The 20,289-nt window shown below is 42.0% G+C and overlaps 1 long non-coding RNA gene across 1 annotated transcript in view; it reads left to right on the top strand.

Annotated features, from left to right (window-relative positions):
* Positions 1-1,231: 1,231 nt before the first annotated feature.
* The window catches only part of LOC112970208, a 71,537-nt gene continuing 52,479 nt past the window's right edge, over positions 1,232-20,289 (top strand). Inside the window, exon 1 of the long non-coding RNA XR_003254922.1 lies at positions 1,232-1,365. This is a non-coding gene — a long non-coding RNA (uncharacterized LOC112970208). The remainder of the gene's footprint in view (positions 1,366-20,289) is intronic.

Below are 20,289 nucleotides of genomic sequence, written 5' to 3'. Positions count from 1 at the left end.
GCATTTTCTGAAGGAAATTTATTACCAGTATTTTAACTAATTTGTTCTAAATTTGATTCTTCATTCTTAATAAGATTGGTAGTATTTACCTGTCTTTGAAGAGCTGCTCAAATGAATATAGCCTCAAGCTTCCTTTAATTGAGAGGAATAAAATAGTGGTTTTTGGGTTTTTTTTGTAATTAGTAAGGATCCTGAACTTACTGATCAAAGACTGATTTAATTTTCCATCCTAGTGAAAATCTCCAGCCTAAACCTAATACAATTTCACAGTTCATTCATGTTGAGTTCAGCATAACATATTTTATACATTTTAGTGAAATCACCTCAGACTCTTACAGAACCATTACACTAATTACCTTTACAATGAGAGCAACTGAAAGAAATGAGTGTACTTACAAGGTCCAGAGAACATTGTATGAAAAGGAAGAATATTATTTTCAGCATTTCAAGAGTGGATTTTATTTCTAAGCTAGTAGAAACTTCAGCCCAATTTCAGAATCACATAGTCAGTATGACTATGTGAAATCACGTAGTAGTCGGTAGAAGTTTATAGTAAACATTTAAAGTGAAAGAACAAAGAATGTCACTGTCTACCATGAAAAAATCTGAAGCACATTTTCCAAAAAGCCTTCTTTGTTTACATCYATTTCGGTGGTCAGATTTTTTGAAAGAAACAGGGCTTTTAAGAGGAAGTTGGGAGGATCAGAACACTGAGACAGCTAGAGAAAAGTGAAAGAGAAGTCTCAAAGATAGACATTCCTCTGTTATCATTTCTTTCAAGCTATGCATTTCAATTTAGCGATGGGGATATTCTGGTAGGGTATTCTGGAGGACACAAAACTAGAAACCACTTGCATTTTTTTGATTCATGTTCAGCTGAAAGGCTGCCGTGGGCTTTAATCATGATGAAAAGCTATTCCTCCTTGGAAAAAAAACAAGGGACAGCACAACCCTAGTGTCATCGCTTGTCATCCTCAGGGGCTAGTCCAGTGGAGACAGATGTAGCTGGGTGAACAAACACAGCTCCAGGGAGACCTGCCCCCTGGGCATCTTAGCTCAGTGACACATTAAGTACTGATCCTGTTTATTTGTGTAGCCAAGTCCTGCCTGGCAGGGATCTAGCAAAGGAAATCCATTTTTGGTAAGCAGCAGCTCACCAGTAAAGTGTGACCCAGAGCCACAGAATAAATTGGGGCATAACAGGAGGGGGGATAGCAGTGCTCACCTCCTGCTCTGTTATGGTGCCATATGATGGCAGAAGAGTTGCAAGCTGAATTCAAATAGGAGATACTGCAGGAAAATGAATGAACGCATGAATGAAGAAAACTCCAGGAAAGATGCGTGTGGATTGGGACAAGCAATGAGGTATCTTGAAAATGAAGCTTGTGCAGTGTCCCTTCTATCTCTCTTTTCTGAAGGATGAACAACTTTTCCCTCTTCTCCAAGTCCCTAACAGATACGGTAGGAGCTGGGAGGAGATGCAGCACCAGCTATCAGATTATCCTTGAAGAGGAAAGCAGGGAAGAAATTACGCTCTGCTCTGCTCTGCTCTGCTCTGCTCTCCTCTCCCCTCCCCTCCCCTCCCCTCCTCTCTTTTAGATCTCAGGATATCTTCTTCAATTAAGACGTATTGAAGGACATAAAATAATTCTTAAATTTGAAATGTTTCCCCCTTTTGGGGTAATTAAAGTTTCACTCTGCTGAAAAACACTGGCTGTAAACTATCTCATTTACCTGAATATAATGTGAAGATTTTTTTTTCCAGAAAAAATGCTGTAAAATGTATCTTGACGAATATTTGAGTACCACTTCATATTTKTAATTAAGACCAGGAAGCCACTGCCTCATATATGCTGCTTATTGACAGTTTAGGAAGGGCAAGATAAAGTCACTTGCTGTTGACATCAAATTTTTCCTCTCTCCTCTTGAAATAGATGTGAGAACAGTAAAGCAAAGAAAGCCTTGTTGAAATTCCCAGTCACCCTATATATTGCATGAACACAACATTCAGCCTTACCTGCCATGGCTCCAGATGGCTGTTAGCACTCTTCCAGGGCAGACACAGGAGTAGGACCTCTCCTCCACTTGTCTGTGGCATTAGAGCCTCTCACACCACAGCCCCCACTTACCTCGCCGTGTCTAAATCCGGGGGACTAAATCCAAGGCTGGAGGGATAAGTGTCTCCACTATGCTCTGCTAGGGCAGCAGCTGACGTTGCAGCCACCGGCGATGTGGGCAGCAGTCCAAGGCAGCGGCCTGCTGGGGTGCAGAGCAGCCCCATCCTGCTGCCCACCTACATGGTGCCAGAGCCTTGAGGACCGCAGTGGTGGCTGCAGTGGGAGATGTGAGGGACAACAGGTACTTGGCAGGGCTTACGGCTCCTGCCCCTGAAGCAGCTATGGTCCAGCGATCCCATATCATCTCCAGGCAGCAACAGAAAAAGACTATATCAGCCCCCTGCTGCTCTGCCTTCCTTCGTTTCCTTTCTTTGTCTCCTTCCCATTTTTATACTCCAGCTTTTCGCCTTTCACATATATCTTCTCTGTCTGTGGCAGGAACGATATGGCTCATTGGAGCTCTGGCCCACTGCTGAGCGACTGAGTTTTGTCTGTACTTCTGACAAGCCTTGAGTCTTTTCTCACTGAGCAGCTTTTATTTCACTGAATGATGAAAAATCACCTGACTGTTGAATAATAATATTATTTTTTGAGCAGTATATGGGAAAATGTTAGAATGGGATTAAATTTCTCTTCAAAGATGAACTTGCAATGGAAAGAAATGTCAGCAAGTTGGGATTTGGAGTTCTATTGATTTTATGCCAAAAAAAGGACTCTATAGTATTTCACAGCTGTTAACAATAATACCTGTGCAGCAAACAGCTCATCACAGACCACAATGGAGGGAATGCAATGGATGCAAATTAGGACATGGATATAGCTATTATAATAAATTAGTGTGTTCTGTAGTGATAAAGGAATTTAGGAAGACAAAGTAAGTGACTCTTTGCTTGTTTATGATATATTATGCAGTCCCCTTCAATAATGGATGTGCTATAAAAATATAAGCTTTCAACAGGATGATGAGGTTGCAGGTAGAAAAAGACTGCAGCTATTTCAAAAGGGTGAAAAGTAAGGGATGCTTTAATGTCCCTCAGGAATACATCTAACATGCAGCTACAGCATTGTCTTATTAATGGCTTCAGTTTACTCATCATGGCTCTTATGATATAGTATCAGCTAGACATTTGTCTGTACTTTAAGCAGTAATGAGAAAATAAGCTGTCATCCTCAGACTGTTTTGACACTTCCATCATGATCAGAGCAAGCCTGTCTCAGTTACTGAGTCCCACCAGATAGAAAACAAATTCAAAATCAAGGTAATAATTACTCCCCCAAAAGCCATTTTTCTCTGAACACTGACAACTCCTTCAGCTAGCAAGACTGTCAGAAGATGATATTTGTTTTCTAATTTGACTTTAAATTTCTTGTTTTCCAAAATACTGGCTATAGAATTTTTCCCCACTGATGAAAATGTGTGAAATGTCAAATATGATCAAATTTGCTCCAACAGTCCACATAAAAGCAATGGCAATGCATGGCTTTCAGTGATGACTACATTGTAAATTTCTGTGTAATAAATCTTCCTCCCTCCCACCCTGCTTTTCATGCCTATCAACTTTCCTGAATGCCATGCAATCTCACACAGCCTGTAAAATTGTTATTAGGTAGCACTGGTTATCATTTCAGCCATACCTTATGTGTGACTGTGATGGTGGTAGCTAGCAATATTTGATTTTGTGGCTATCATAATGCCCTATCTTGCCTCTCCCCTTGAGGCTCTTATTATTGTCTGGAATAATCTGCAGGCAGCCTGATATTTGTCACAAGTAGACAGCTCTCAGAATTTTTGCCCTGTTCATGCTTTGAAGTTTTGCTTGAGAGAGCGCTGCTTTTATCCATTCTTCTCCTTAAAGCTGTTGTCAGCTATCATTAGCAGTTCTTCAGTTGGATGCTGAGAGTGCAAAGGAATTCTCCAGCCTTATCTTCCCATGGCGCTGACTGCAGTCCTAGCAATCTGGAGGCCTGTCGTCTCAGAGATATATTCCCATTAGCATCTCATTGTACCCACTCCTTGCTGCTTTCCTGATGCTTAACCGCTTAACCGTGGAGGCAGTGGTATTGTGCAAGCTTCCTCATGTGACTCTGCCTGACTCTCTGCCCTGACCTTCAGCACTTGTGCTATGATAAATGCCATGAAGTAGCTGGTGAAGTCCAGCTGTGGAGCAGCTCAGTGATGTGAACCCTTGAACAGGTTGAGGTGAGCTGGGCCCAAATGTTTGTGTGTGCAAGAAAAGCTTCTTCACTTTCCTGGTCTGCGCATCTTTTGTGCTCCCTATGCATCCTGTGAATCCAGCTGCAGGCTCTGCACTGGGGATGGGTGATGCAAAGGTAAGGGCTGGAAACTCCAAGCTAAGCTGTAGAGAGCAGGACAGAAAAGGGCACAAAGCCAATGATAACGTGGTAATAGCACCTAGTCATGGATATTAATTGGCCATCCCTGCCCTTCATTTCCAGATACCTGTGGCTTATAGGAGCCACTGGCCTGTGCTCTCCTTTTGTAGGTGTACAAGGGAACATATTCGGCTGTCTGGCTACAGCAGTGCCTCCAGCTCACCAAAGCCCCCAACCATTGCTTCCCAAAGTAATTGAGCTCTGTGTTGAAGTTATAAAGCTAGAATTTCTATATACTTTCAGAGTGAAAAATCTAGGTACAAATCAGAACTGGCATCACCATATTTCCCTGAGATTTACCCTCATCTTTGCCAAAATTTTGCTATTTAATGGTGGAGAAAATACGTAGGCTATTTTCTGGTGTGGATACCTGAAAACAGATACATCAGAAAGTAATAGGTATCCATAGATCCCTTTGATTTGTCAGGTGGTGTCCATCAATGCTGGGATTCTAGAAGGTCTGAAATTTTTTATGTTAAACATCAGAAGTTGCTTTTGATCCCTTGACTTAGAGCCTTGCTGAAGTCCTTTATGTTTCAAGATTTCCCCACTAATAATATGAACATGGTGATATTCTGGTGCAAAGGGTATAATGCCAGCTGAATGGAGCCAAATCGCCCTCTAGGTTAATCACATAAAACTGTCACCAAAACCAAGGGAAAATGAAGTAAGAGGAAAATTACCCTTAATTCTTGTCAATTAATGGGAGACTTTTAGCCGACAGGTCATATAGAAGAGCAAAGTATAGTCTCACTTCCTCTCTAATAGAGAGAGAATGATTATCCCTCCTTTGCAGTATCTGGTTCATGAATTTTACTTCTGTCTACCAAATCATTTACTGTCAGTTTTACCTTCTTGTATGGTGTGGATTGCAGCCACAGTCTAAAAGTTTCCTTTTAAAGGAAACTATAATGTCCCAATCTGCTTCTTTGGCTTTATATCATTTATAGACAAAATGAACAGGATCAAACTACAGCTTGAAGAATCATGACATTTTTAGGTAAGGAAGTGTTCTTGATGAAAACCCAGATTTTTATTGGTGATATTACAATTAAATAAGGCATTATCAACTTCCTACAGATCTTCTAAGAGCAGCCCTCTTTCATTCTGGAGCCCGAATTACGGAAGCAATCTTCATAAAGGACACTTCCTCAGCTATAGTGCCTGCTGTGATATGATTCATGCCTTTTGTCTTCTGCTTGGAGTTTGGGGATGTTTATGAAGGACTGTTATAAATACTACACTAATTCCTCTTTTCACAAGATGCTTTTATTCACAAGAAAAAAAAAAATTGCATCACATATGTATGTCATATTATTTCCATTCCCATTGCCATCTGGCACTATTCTTGTTGCCTCCTTCATATACATATCAAAAGGATGTGAGACCAGTGTCAGGCAGACACTCTGGAACACACGTTTCAGTATTACAGCCAGTAATTTAATGGTACACATGCACGTTTGTTACAACAAATCCGTGCAAATGTGCATATGAAGGCTGGAGGTGCAATAATAAATGTTCAGGAGAAGAAAGAGAAATAATGCATAGGAATGCCACTTTTCACATGGTGCATTATTTGTGATCTTATGCAATGATTGTCAAAGTGAACAGTATAAATATTTCAGCTATTTTTATACTTTTGAGACTTCTATTTTTGATAGTTAAATGGCAGTATCRTCTGGTTTTGGAAAGTACCAAGCACGATGCAGCTGTTGCTTTATCCCAAACTGTATTCTAGAAGTGTGGGTCAAAATTCTGGCATGGCAACTTCTTTGGGACAATAGACATCACATATGTCAGTATACTGGTAATTACTGTAGGATGCTTTCTCAAGCAAATCAGAGTTTTCAAGAAAACTGAGAAAAAATGGTAGATGGTCACTACAGAGCTGCTATAGTGGGTGAGTGAGTTCATCATGCCTACATAAGGTACGGGGTGAGAAAGATGGGTGTGTTCACATTCGAAAGTCTATTTATGTGAACTATTATGCTAATAAGTGACAAAGTTATTGATTCTGAAATTCAGATGGGCTTCCAGGTTACAAAGCAACTGTGGTCGTGTGACAGGAGAAGGGGATGTATTTAGAGTCACATCTATGCAAACACTTCTTAGAAAAACTGGAGAATAGTCTGATCCTAGTATAAAATATACCTACTTCTAATAATTTATACTAGAATGGCTGCCTCTATCATCTCATTTCTCTGTCCTTCCTAGAGTCAACATTATCCTAACTTCTAGCAGCTGTGACAGCACTGGACATACAGTGGATATATGCAGTGGTTAACAGGCCATGTTTGCTGCCAAGATTTTGACTCCCCCAACTGAAAGTGGGCTCCAGAATGCTGATTTAGAAAGGTAATTCAGTAGTACAAGCCCACTATAATCTATCGGCGCTGAGTATACGGGAGGCCAGAAACTGGGCAGGAGGTGTTTTGGAGACCCTCTAATTCAGCATATCCCATGCCAGCGATGTCTGTAGAGTTGTTGTGGAGCACTCACTGATTTTTAAAGTAGCAGAGGTCAGAAGAACGGCATTTGCTTTCTCCCAAGGCATGAAGCTTGTTTAATCAAGGTTGAAACTGTAGCTTTAGAGCCTCCAGGTAAACCAGCCTCAGCAAATAGCAGTATGGATATAACATAACATTGAGGTATTGTGTGGCATTTTTTTGTGATTTTTTTTGTCCTTCAGCTGAATAAAGAATTAGATGGATTATTACTCACCCTATTTTGCGATCTGGCATTAAGTCATTGAAGTGATTTGTTTTTGCAAAGAGTAAGTTTTAATCAGCTGAGTGCAAATTAACTAAACTGCGAGAAAGAAAACAATAACTTTTGAATTATTCATAGAATATGAGTCAAAGCCTGGATTCTCATCTCAGTAGAGACAACAAGGTTCAGTAATTTCAGGAACACAAAGGATAGTGAGTGTGTCATGTTTCTGATGTCCTTAAAGCAGCATTTCATCACGCTTGTTATTATCAACTATAAATGAAAAATTAGTAGAATTAGTCAAACCTCAAGAAGTGCTTCTGGAGAGTCCCCAAAGTACAGATTCTTCAGTTGCAGTTTCCTTAGATGAATAATTCAAGATTTTGAGTGCCACTCTAACAGGGAGTGTATGTGCAGTTTAAAAGGACAGAGTCTGCTACCTCAGTGAATGAAACACCTTCTAATGGAGCTTGTCGTTCATCACTGATCATCAAGGGATCTCTGACAATTAATTTACAGTGGAGTCTTGTTTCTAGACAGCTAGAGTTAGATTGATTTTCCAGCTGAAAAACAAACTTTCCACTCATCAGCACTGATGTAATTAGGAGCAGGAGCAATGAAGTTAGTCTAATCCAGAGCAATAAAGTTAGTCTAATCTAGAGAAGAGACATTTCGATCCCTGTCAGTAACAATTCCCCATGAACTAGAAAACGTAATCTATATGCAGAAAAATTCCCAACCTCTGCAGGAGGTACACACACACTTGATACATACACACTTTGTTAAAAATGACTTAAAAGTGACTGCTTATTAAGAGATATCTTTTAATTAAGACACTCATCTTTCCAAATATGGCAAGAAAAACAAAGTTCTCTCTGGAAAGATAAAGATGGTTGAATAAAATCTCTTGCTCTGAATCACCGTGTTCAGAGCGACTCTTTCCCCAAATCTGTAGGGGAGCAGTGGGAGCAGCCTTTCAACATGGGTGTTGCAACGCTGTCCCCGCTGCTGCAGTGGGAGGGACTGCATGGTGCCTGCAGCAGCTGGGCACCCATGGCCAGCATGGGCTTCAATGCCATGTTCAGTGGAGAGGAAATGGGACGCAATAGATAAATGCTTGGATCTTTTACTTACTTATTTATTTTTTCCATACTGATGATTGTACATGCTCACACAAGTATTTCTAGGTCCTTGTCCTGAGTCCTGGGCATAAGCCAAAAAATTACTGACAGTCTCCAGAGCACTTACTTAAACTGCCATCTCCCCTAGGGTGAGGGAATTTTAGGGAAAGAAGACATACAAATTAAAAGTGTCCCAGGGAGATGGTGTTTCTTATTTTTTTCTAATCAAAGGACCACTCCATCTCCTGGGAGAACACCTCCGCAGATCAATCTCCACTGTACTGCCAGTAGTTTTCTTATACAAACGAAAACTATTAGGCCATACTTATGTTGTTTGGTTTTCGTCTGAATTAGCCAATATGTTGTATGCTTCCATGCATAAGATTGCAKGCATGCATTTTTTAAAAATGTCTTTGCTACCATTTCACTGATGAAGCTCTGAGGCTGAGAGCAAATCAGAGGTTGAGAGGAAGGATCTTCCTACACCGGTAGACTGCTGGAAGAGTTATTCATACCCCATAGCAGTACAGTGGCTCACTGTAGGAGTTATTTATTTTTCCTAATTCAGGGGTTTCCTGGCCACATGACAGGCTGCCTGACTAGCCATGGTGCAGATGTGTAACCACTTGCCTCCACTTCCCAGGACAGCTTTTTCCTCCCCTACAAATCTTCCCAGTGAAGAAAAGATGCTGAACATACCTTTGACTCCAGGACTGTTCAGAGTCCATTCTAACAAGGATTTCTGTACTCCTATATTTGTTTGATGGAACAGATAGGGAGATATCCAAGTACTGTGTTTGGCGTTTTAAATCTTTCTTTTGACCTACCTGGGCTGTAATAAGGAAATCCCCAAATGTTCTGCTAAGTTTCTTAAACTGTCCAAGTGCTTGATATCTAAGGAGACCTTGAGTTTAAGATTGCTGATCAAAGAGTGTTAATTTAAGATACCCGTCAGTGATCCTCTCCTGGTTGCTTTACACCAAATAGCCAGGGTCTGCACCAGCATGTTTCCCAGGTTCTGTGCTTCTGCTCTTCTCTCACAATAAACACCCAGTATTGGGCAGCTGGTAGCAGCAGAACAGACATTGCAAAACTTTGCCCTGAATTGCTTACTTGCTAATCACTCAAACATGTTTAACCTGTTTTATAATATAAGGATTATTTTGTTGTTAAAAAATAATCACCCACAGATGTTTTAACTATTTCCTATCTCTTCTATGACAAAATCAATGTTCTCTAGCTCAGAAATGCATGTCGGTTGGCAGTCTTTGCTGTTACGATGAAGTGAATGCTAGCTGAACAATGCAGTGCTTTTACACAGTGTGGGTTGGAATTTGATATTTTGATCCTGGAAGACTATGAAGTCCAAGCATATATCCTCTGTCTCAGGTTTTCTTCTGATTTCATAGGTGGTTTTCCAGTGACATGCAAGATTTAATCCGTTGTGTCTGGTTTTGCTTTGATGAGGCTGTCTGTTTCTTTGATCCAGTGGGATGCTATGTTTTTCCTGGTAGTCAACAATATAACACCCATGAATCAGTTCTGAAAATAGCCAATGTCTTTTCAGAGATAGGAGTCAATAAGCATACACTTGGAAAAATTACATTTGTGACTTCCATTATTTTTTCCAGCCTCTTCATAATAGGTCTATAGAGTTTCTGCCTTTTTCTGCCTTCCTGTCTCCCACCATAAGAGGCAGCAAAAGGAAACGTACATCTGATTTACATTTCTTACAGAGCTGAGCTCTTACTGAGCTATAAATCAGTGCTTTCTTTTGGATCTGAGGTAGATTGTATCCTGTAAGTTGAAAAACTTTGCTAGATATCTTACATTTATAGGATCATGAGTTGTCCCTGGGCTGCGTGCATATACTGTAGGGAAGAGAAGAGAGGAAATCCTTTGTCTGGTCTCACAGTACATGTGTATCAGATCACAGCTGGATGTCGTTCAGGAGTGCTCGCAGCACTGTGGCTGGCGTGCCTGCCTGCACACACGACAGTGACCGCCCGGGTGGGTTGCGTGTGTTCCCTGGCGCGGGGCAGCTCCTGAGCATATTTTCTTGTTATTTAAAAGAAGAATCAACACCTTCCGTATGTTCAAGAGACGCTTTTATTTTCTCCAGGCATTTGGGACCAATGCATCCATGTTTTACAGCATGGTACCTGATTTGACAAACCTTGTGAGCCCCAGCATGGGTCCTCAYGCTACAGATATTGGCAATACGCCCAGAGAAGCATTATTCCTGAGGGTCACTTGGTGATCTTGACCTAAGAAAATGACCATCCACCTTCAACAACATAGATCCCTCCTACTCTAGTGCAAAAAAGCTAGCATCATTTTGCAGCAGACTGTCATGTCCTGGGAGATAGGGGGATATAGTGTGGGTGAACCAAAGGCTGCCACAGTATTTTCATAAATGCTCTCAGCAGACTGATTATGACCAAAGCTACAGATTGTATTTGTGCCTTTTCCCATTCTAAAAATGTAAAAGTCTGTTCAAAGATCCTTAGTGGTTGATTTTGCTTCATAAAGAGAAGAAAAAAAGCAGTGACAGGTATTTTGGTCAGAACCCATATGGAAAATGCAAACAGGGTCATAAAGGTCTGAAGAGGGAACACAGCTACCTCCAGTGTGCCAGATGCTGTAGACACTTCCAGACCCTGGCCATCTGAGCATCACACTGCTAAATTAGACAGCCAGTCATCTTTTAACAGCAGTAGACAAACTGAATTCCATAGCAACCGAGTTATATCTGATATGCTAGAACAGCAGAATTTGTGATGAGAAAAGAAAAGCTGTGCATGGCTTGGAAACCTGAAACTGCCTCTCCATCTATGGGAATGAGATAAGACCAGATGCCATTATAATAAGAAGCAGRATGCTGTGTCACAGAATTAGAAAGGAAACATTAGTTTGCAAAGGCTTTTCTTCTCTAGGATTGGGGAAGAGGAATAAGTAGAAGGAAAGATTTTTGTTGTCCTCTGATTTTCTTTAGTTTCACTGGACTTCTGATTGTTTTTATAGGGGTATAATACTATTGCATATTTCTGGTGCATCATGAAAAGACAGATAGGCAGCTACAATCATGTTGTAACTTGGTAATCTTCAAAAAAGTTGTTATTTTATTGCAGTTTACAGTCTTTCTCTGGAACACAGAAGTAGAATGTTCAACTCCCCCTCGTAAGAGATAGAGTAGGACTGGAAAAGGTTCAGAGCAGAATCACAAAGGTGATCAAAGGAATGAAGTTGCTCCTATAGAAGGAATATAAAGTCGAATTATTCTAGCTGGAGAAGAGAAGACTGAGAGGAGAAACGAAGGTAGCCTGTACAATGCTGAGCGCCTTGGGGAAGGGGAATAAAGTGCAGTTTTTGCTGTCTCTTCCAACACAAGCACCAAAGGACCTGAGGGAAACTAGCAGGTGGGTGCTTTCAGGATAGAAAAGCTGTGGCTCTTCAAACACCACGTAAGGACTCTGTGGAACTCCATGCCACAGGAGATGGAGGATGCTAAAGGTTTCTGTGAGTTTAAAAGGTCACCAGAGAAATCCATTAAGGGCTAGATAACACAAACGCACTGTGCACTGTTCAGGCAGTGCCTGATCTGCAGGTTGTTGTTGGCTGGCAGGATATTCTGGGGCAGTATCTCTACAGGCACATCCTTTCATAAACTCTTCTCTAGGCATCTACTTCTGGTCATTGTCACAAAAGTATAAATGGGCATTTGAGCCAAGTTGATATGGCTGTTTTTATGTTCTCTGAGACTCAACATACAGACAGTGACTATTTTTAAAAAAAGGCCAGAAATCTGCAGTGGATGCCTCTGTCCTGCCAAGTTTCCTCATCTATTGTTTCGGACTGGGTTCCTATGCCAGTGAGCATCCTCACTGCTTACATGTTTTTCCTCACCTAAACTCCAGTCTAAAGTGAAGTCAGCTCCCCTGGAGGAAAAGCCTGGGGGCAATATGGAAGCAAGCCCATCCATACCACTCGCCCAGGGATACTAGGAAACCACATAGATGCAGACATGTTGCACTGAATTACTCACACTCAGGGTCTGGTCTAGAATTTGTAGCATTGCTGTCAATAGTAAAAATTGCTTTCTTACAATTTTTTCTTTCAGGCCTCACCAAAATTTTAATTATGCAAAATAGCTCATTACTTGTTGCAGTACATTTGTTCAGTAGACGCCTAATCCTATTCACGTTAACACAGATAGATGTGGGTTTGGTTTACATGTTTACAAAGAGCCTGTGAAGCTTTTCTATGTTTTTGTGACTGTGTTGCCCTCTGCTGCCCAGTGACTGCTTGGAAGAATGTGAAGATCCCTCTAGAGCAGCTAAGTTGTATAGAGACAACTCACAGCCCATACAGAGCTTTTTTTTTGACCTGGGATCTCAGTTGTGCTCTTCTTGTATCTATGTTTAATTGTGTAACCGAAGTCATGACAGCAGCTACAGTCCCGTTATAAAGATGATTTTTTTTAGAATTCCCCAACTAACTTAAAAAATAGAAGCATACCCCCCTGCATTAACATGTGCAGTTTAGCTGATGTTTTATTAAAGTTTTGATTAAAATTAGCAAGTTAAATTAAATTGAAAAGACTTTAATACAACCTCTTTTTCTTCTGTGAATAGTCTAATGCCTCCCATCAGCTGGTTTAAGAAAATCACAGTATGACATAACATATGAAGAAAAGATAGAATTTGATATTAGTTCATGCAAGAGTTAGTTTCCAAGGAATGGAAAAGGAAATTGTAATCATTTGAAAGTAGGTGCAATTCTGTGCAAAGGAGCAAAACCAGAAGGAAATGTGAAGCCAGAGGTACTTATGCTTTCAGTGTATAAACCACTCTAGACTCATTTTCAGAATTGAAAGAAAACTCCAGGGTTTGGTAAAAATATGTTCTCTTCTGCACTCCCCATGAAAGTGGTTGTCCTGCAGTCTGGTCCTTTCTCAGGAGGTGACTGAAGAGTGACATTTATTAACACATTATCAGAGAGATTTGTGTCAGATGCAGAAACATAAGCTTGCTCTTTGTCATGGCAGGTTCATATCTGAAACAAAGTATCTCACATAAAAATTGCTTTGAATTGCTCTATCTAGGTTTTAGCAAAATCTTTTTAATAATGCTTACCTCCTATTTGTTATCAGCTTTGAGATATGCAATTCAAAAAGCACTACCTAAGCTAGCAGCAGTATTATTTACTATATTTACAAAGACTAGATGCAGAAAACAACGAGAGATTGAATGATGTTGGTAGCCAGTGCAACAGTCAATGGCAGTACAACAGGCACAGATGCCCTAGATCTGACTTGCAATTTCATTCAGGATTATAATCCTTTTTAAATCATCCAGGCTCAGGACAGACTGAGCTGAGTATATATCGCCARTTTAGCTAGATAGGTAACATTTGGGTAATCTCAGAAACACTAAAATAAAGCAGATCATTGCAGAAACAATTATTAGCTCAAGTATTACTATTTACTCCTTCAGTTTACTAAATGGATAAAAAACAATCTTGCATTTACAGATTTAGGCAGTTGGTTTTGTGCTCTCATTTAGTCATGAAATAGTTTCTTGCTAATAAGCATCATATTTTGAAAACTAAAGGCAAGTGCAGCTGCACAGCTACTTGATACCAGAGCTGCCCATTTTTGTGCAAGCTATAAAATTCCATCTTAACTGCAATATTATCTTTTCATACACAATTTCACCTTTTATATATAATTTCATACATGATTTTAAAATGGGGAAACAYGGTTAAGCCTAGATGTGTACTGTTGAATGTTAGATCATACCCTGACAGGTATGATGCTAATTGATGCTGGGCAAGACTCATATCTGTCCCTATTTATGTGAGGCCTGGCAATGTTATAGCATTTTTAAGCACAAGTTCTTTTTCTCTGTGCATCTTAATCATGTGGACAAGCCCACAGATAATAATACTTACCATATCTGTAGCCTGTAAAAAATCAAATTTTGTTCAATTTTACAAGCTTTTAATAAAGAGAGGAGAGCTTCAGAGAACTGTTTTGATCTGTGATAACAGAGGAGGAGATGTACTTTCAGGAATATGAACTATCTTCAGCATCAGTTTAATTAAGGTAACTCAAATATGATGCAAAGATTCTTATTCTCAAGATGAATATTAACTCTTGTGGTAGATTTACTTCTTATTTGAAATGTAATTATTACTAATTGGCTGCACATATTGGAATGACTTCTGATTATGTCAATGCAATTAAGTTTTTTGGGAGGAGACATTATCAGATAACACTCATTAAGGACAAGCCAGATATTGTAATTAGGAGCTCTACATACTGGTCTCTTTCTGGGCTTTTCCATGCCTTGCTTCTTCCCAGAGTCTCATTCTTTTCCTCTCTTTAAACTCATGCATACTGTATTCTCCCATGCTGCTCTGTACTCGACAAACTCTCCTAGTCTGGTTCTCCTCCATCTTCTTTCTCCCTGGGAAGGGCTGCCATGAGCTCCACCAGGCTCCACTGCCCTTTTCTGGCACCTGGTATGGTCAGCACAGCAGTGGGGGTTAGTCCAGCAGCCTGAAACGGAGACGTGGTTAGTGGGGAGAGAGCTTGCAAAGAGCTGTGATAGCACTTCTACCCACACTTTCAGGGGGAAACAATGAGGCTGGATGCAGCAAGGATCAGGCCCACCAGGTGGGACAGTGTCAAGGGCCGCACAGGATGCCTGAGCTGGCATCGGTGGCTGTCGTGACACCGAGGGAGGGCTCACTGGCTGCCTGACGCAGAGCTTGACCGTCCTGTCAGGAAGGGTTTGCGTCCAAGACAGAAAATGCCTGTAACCTGGAGCTAAGGAGCCCTGAGATGGGAGCAGCCAACCTGTGGAGAAATCTTGGCCAGTACTGTGTCTTTCCTATATTTTTAGATGGCTTCTTAAGGAAATACAATTTGTCTCATTTACTGTCTGCTTTTCGAATCTCTTGGACTTGTAATTTCTTTTGTCCAGTTTAAGCCAAGTTTGAGATGGAAACAGAAATCTCAAATATTTAAAGTTCCTACCAGTGTCATGAAAGCAGTAGCTGATTCCCCCCGAGTAGCACATACCCCTGAGTAGGGGCAAGTGAGCATACTTGTATTATTAGATGTCAGTCAGAGGATCCCAGGGATTCAGTGTGCACTCAACAACCTGGTTTGTCCCCAAGCAGTCCACCCAAAAGTAGCTATTATTGGCATCCTAATTGCAGGAAAAGCTTTCCTTCACCTTCTCACCTTGTGAAACAGGTCGTCCAACTGAGTGATAGCAAACTGGAGGAAAACTGGTCCCAGAAGCTTGTCTACTCGCTGAAACTTGTGCTGTTTGTTACAGGAATTACTAGGAATAAGCTGAGGAAGAGCAGGGGGTCTTCTGCCAGGGCCCAGGAAACAACCAGGTGCTGTGTTTTGAAGTAGGACATCAACGCACGTCCCTGCTGCCAGCCGGGCAGCACCCGTGTGAGCATCAGCCCTGTGGTGGGTGCCTTGCCGCAAGTAGCCTGGGGCAGCAGAGGGAATCATTTCAAATGTGGCAGTGTTGGTACCGTGGTGATACAAATTTCCTCCTGAGGCTTGGGAGACGGGCTGCCTGCATTTCTGGGATATTAGATAAGGATCTGCATCTGCCTCAGTATTCACCTGGGTCAGGAGCTGGTAATTCCCTGCCTGTCACGGTAATCCTTCTTCCCTAAATACAAAGCCCAGAAACTGTGAAAATGACATTTCCTACAGCATTTTTTTTTTCAAAATTCATAGAGAGATAGTAATCCCCTTATCTGGAGGAGCTTATAGCTCAATGTAGTTAAATACAATACTCAGAACAATAGGTCAAGTGCCTGAAATGAAAACATGTTCATCTCTGAGGTCAGTGTAAGAAACTTCCGTGAAACTAGTGTGTCAGGAGGAGGAAGGAAAGTAAAGAAACAAAAAGGGGGAGAAAAATCCATTTCGGACCTCCGGCCCTGCCTGTAGGACTTAATTATAAGCGTATTCTTTACAGAAGAGCGAGTGCATCATAGATTTTAAAACAGGGATGTTTCAATTACCTTGGAGTACATGGAGGCTCATTACAAAGCAAGGTCAAGCACCAAAGGCAATATCCTAAGGGCCATGTTCGCGGGGAAGGGGGTGCCAGGTGGCCTGACTGCAGAGGGTATGTGGAACAAGGCCTCACCAAGAGCTGCTTCAGCAGCTCTGTCCTCTGGCTCTCCGGGAAGCCGGATGAGGGTCCTTGTCTCTTGGCTGTCTCTCTTCTCTATTGCACAAATCCTGTGGAAGCTAATGATGCCCCAGAACTACAACAGTCCCTGTGAAACTGTCAGGCACATGGGCTTGGGATGCAGTTAGCCTTGGCCTCACCCAGCCACCCCCTCTTTAAACCAAAGTCCCTTTTGGCAAGGACAGTTGCCCTCAGCATCCTCAGGGAAACCTCGAGCCCCTCATTGGCTTGGCAGCTGAATTCCTTGGCTTGGGGATACCCAGTGAAACCTTTTCCCACAGAAAGCAAGGTGTAGAAAACACCTGAATCCCCCCCAAACATCGGGGGTAGGTCAGTCGCAGGTGCCAGTCATGCTGGTTTATAAGGAAGTTTGAGTATCAAACGTCTGACAGTAAAACACTGGGATGTTACTGGATGGTACAACAAAGCCAGAGAGACTTGACAGATAAGGTGACAGGAGGACAGCACAGAAGAAGAGGCAGTTTTTGATACAATCCCTTTGTAAACAGTGATCCATCCTGTAAGATAAATTACATCAGATTTTTAGCTCTCTGCAATATGAAAAATTCTCTATCACAAATGAATTGTATTTTCACTGCTTCTTCTCTCTGTTGCTGTTATACAGAGCTACCCCCATAAGAGAAACTGCACCCGGTATGTCACTTTTGTTCCCTGGTCTGGTTAAGCATTTTCTGAAGCAGTCTGCTGCCTCAGAGCCTGTCAGAATCATTGTTATAATTTTTTCTTCTTTCACTTCATTTGCTATATCATTTCCTGGAAGAGAGTCCATGCCATTCAGGGCTGCTGCTAAGCCCCGATGTCAATCATATCTCCACAAACCTCATTAATCTGCATACCCTCCTTCATGATCTTGGCGTGTCAGTTCCCTTTGCTTTCCTGGCAGTGACTGTGCAGCTGCTGCTTTCTTCCTGTTCCCCAGCTGCAGCTATGTCTTCCCCGCACACGTGCCTATTACACACTACCCACACCGAGCTTCTCCCTAAAAATTGCCCACTGTYGTTCTGCCAGCAGTGGAACACCACATGTAACGGCAGCTGTACTGTAAAACAGCTGCTGTTTTCTTTATCGTTAATTTCTAAACCTACTCAGAGGAAATCTAGCTAAGATCAAGAGAAAGATGAGATAGTCCTGTTTTCAGTTTATTCTGCATTTCCACCGTTTCTAGCTCTCCCAGTTGGAGATGCCCAGAAAGGCATTTACATGACGAAATGTAAGATTGCTCCAGTCACACTGACTTGAGTCAGTCACTATTTGACAGTGGTCTGTGTTCCCTGGGGATTATTTATAGTGCACCCTTAGCTGCGAGGCTTCAAAAGAAACAATCCTTACAGAAACTAACATTTTATTAAGAGACAATTCTATTTTTTTCCTCTTTAGTACTTTATGTCTGACTTATCATAAGTCCAAACACAGTGATAGCCAGCAGGAATTGGCTGTAGTTTCCTAGTGCTCATGTGCAAGGTCCTGGTGGCAATGAGAGAAGAAGGGACTTTCTGTAACTTTCAGTACTGGCACTGGAGGCGCATCAGGCCCAGAGGGGATCTGCTTTATCAGCAGGTTCCCTCCCTTCATCTATGTGTCCTTCCCTCCTTTGGAGCCTTCATAGTATCCTGCCTTGCAATGCCCGAACACACACGGAGACTCTCTTCTTTACCTTAGCTACCCTGTGGTCACCGATGGGGGCCAGCTTAGCCTCAGAAAGGCTCTTTATGTAGGAGATTCTCTTCATTGAAGGGACACGTTGAGGTACCTAGGTGACAGCAAATACTGCAGAAAAAGAGAAGCCACTTCCCCTTTTCCATAAGAAGCTGAAGAGACTGTCTTTGAGTATCATTTTACACCAACTCTGACCATTGCATTGCTAGCAGCTTGTATGACGGGAATGTCCAAGAGGTCTGACCAAGGTTCGTAATGCCTCTGTGCTGGGCGCTACGCGGGTGCAGACTGTACTCATCTCTCACTGCAATGCAGTCTCATAGCCAACCTGCCTAAGTCTCCAGAAACAAGCTGACTCCTCAGCAGCTTAAGCACAATTAAATGCAAAGCTCCAATTATGGATGTGTTTGGGCTTTCCAATTCACTCTTGAGCAACATTCAGTGCTTCAGAAACTAAAATCCTGGGCCATGGAAAAGCTCTGAAGCACCTACAGTCTTTACTGTGGCTAGAGTAAAGAACACATATGTCCCTTCCCACTCAGACTGTGCTCCTGAAAAGTGTAATGGTTAGCAATACAACAGGGAGTGAAACAGTTTTTCCCATGAGAATTAACGAGTGGGTCACTGTTTGAAATGATGCTGGTTGCTTTATCTGTGAGACTGAAGGCCCAATCATTATCGTGCTTTTTCGTCCTTCACACTTGATTGACTTGACTGATCTTGATTCATCTGAGGAAGACGATGCTGAAAAATGGGACTATTCAGAAAAAGACATTGAGAACTCTTACAGTAAAAGATTTATGCTCAGTGTTCATTCTCATGGATGAAGCAGATGAGATCTTTTTAAGCAGTGAACTGCTATGGAAAGCCCACGTCCCCTGCAGATGACTATTAGGAGAATCCTGTGTGTGTTTCTAAAGCCGCAGACACATCCTCCTCTATTTCACTAATTCCTACGGGAAAAATTACTTCACTATCCATTGAACTCAGTCACTTCACCTATGAGGCTGAACACTTTGTGTAAAATTTCTGCTGAGGGCATTTTTGCTGCTTCTTTTGAATAGTCACGTTTTTCTACCCCTCCTTTTCAGATGAATCAAGAGTCAATCAAAGGTGAAGGATGGAAAATACAGTTGTGACGATGGTTAGTGGGGCAGGGGAATAAACGATCAGCGGAGGAACTCCAAAGTGACGGATAGAGATGTGACAGGCAAAGGGATGTTGCTGGACTGCTGAAGGAGAGCTGGGTCCGTGYATGACTCTGCCCTAATTTTCATACATTGTTTAGTTTAGGTCCAGATCTTTCCTCTTCCATATGGTTTCTGAACTGGAGTGTATCTCTTCTTATTAAAAAGGTAGTTTCTTTCTCCTTTGTCTGAGGCTGTGGTCATACAGGACAATGTGTTGAAAATCTGTCCTTTCTCTCTGCTCTTTATTTTCTGTGTGTTCTTGTGGGGCTGGAGCAATGCAGTGATGCTGCCTTAAGGAAGTGCCCTTGCACCCCCCAGTGCACAGCCACTGCTGCTGTTTCTGCTCCCTGGCACTTCAGCCACATTTGTGGGAGCGCAACTCTTTGTTTGGTTGTGCACGGCCTGTTTTTATTTTATACTGTTTTCTTGACATTCCAAAAATTGTGTCTCAGTTCCCTAATCCAGTTTGCAGCGTGGGTTGTGAGTTTTAAGACTCATGCTATGGTTTCACAACTGGATGTCAGCCAGAAGTGGGATCCCACCGCCTGTGTGTCCTTCAGCCTGCTGCTTCCTGCCCATCTCCTCCTGCAGCCCACGCGTTCTGGCGGCTGCTCCGGGAGGAAGGGGAGCTGGCCTGTTTGGCAGGGAAGGTTCTCTGTGGGACCAGCTCCCTTTTAGCAAGCAGAGTTTCCTGATAGAGCCGAGCTAATCTAGAAGCTCTGTCGAAAGCTAGACTCCTTCTACTCTTCACCCCATGTCCTGCTTTCCTTCTTTTCCCCTCTACTCCCCACACCACCCCTTGTGCCACCCTGGCATGTTCAGCTTACTAACCTGGCACAAAATACCC

The sequence above is a fragment of the Apteryx rowi genome, unplaced genomic scaffold (assembly GCF_003343035.1).
Source record: "Apteryx rowi isolate R43461 unplaced genomic scaffold, aptRow1 scaffold_386, whole genome shotgun sequence".
Classification (NCBI taxonomy): Eukaryota; Metazoa; Chordata; class Aves; order Apterygiformes; family Apterygidae; genus Apteryx; species Apteryx rowi.
The sequence above is the reverse complement of the archived record's forward strand: the minus strand, read 5'-3'. Positions and strand labels throughout refer to the sequence as shown.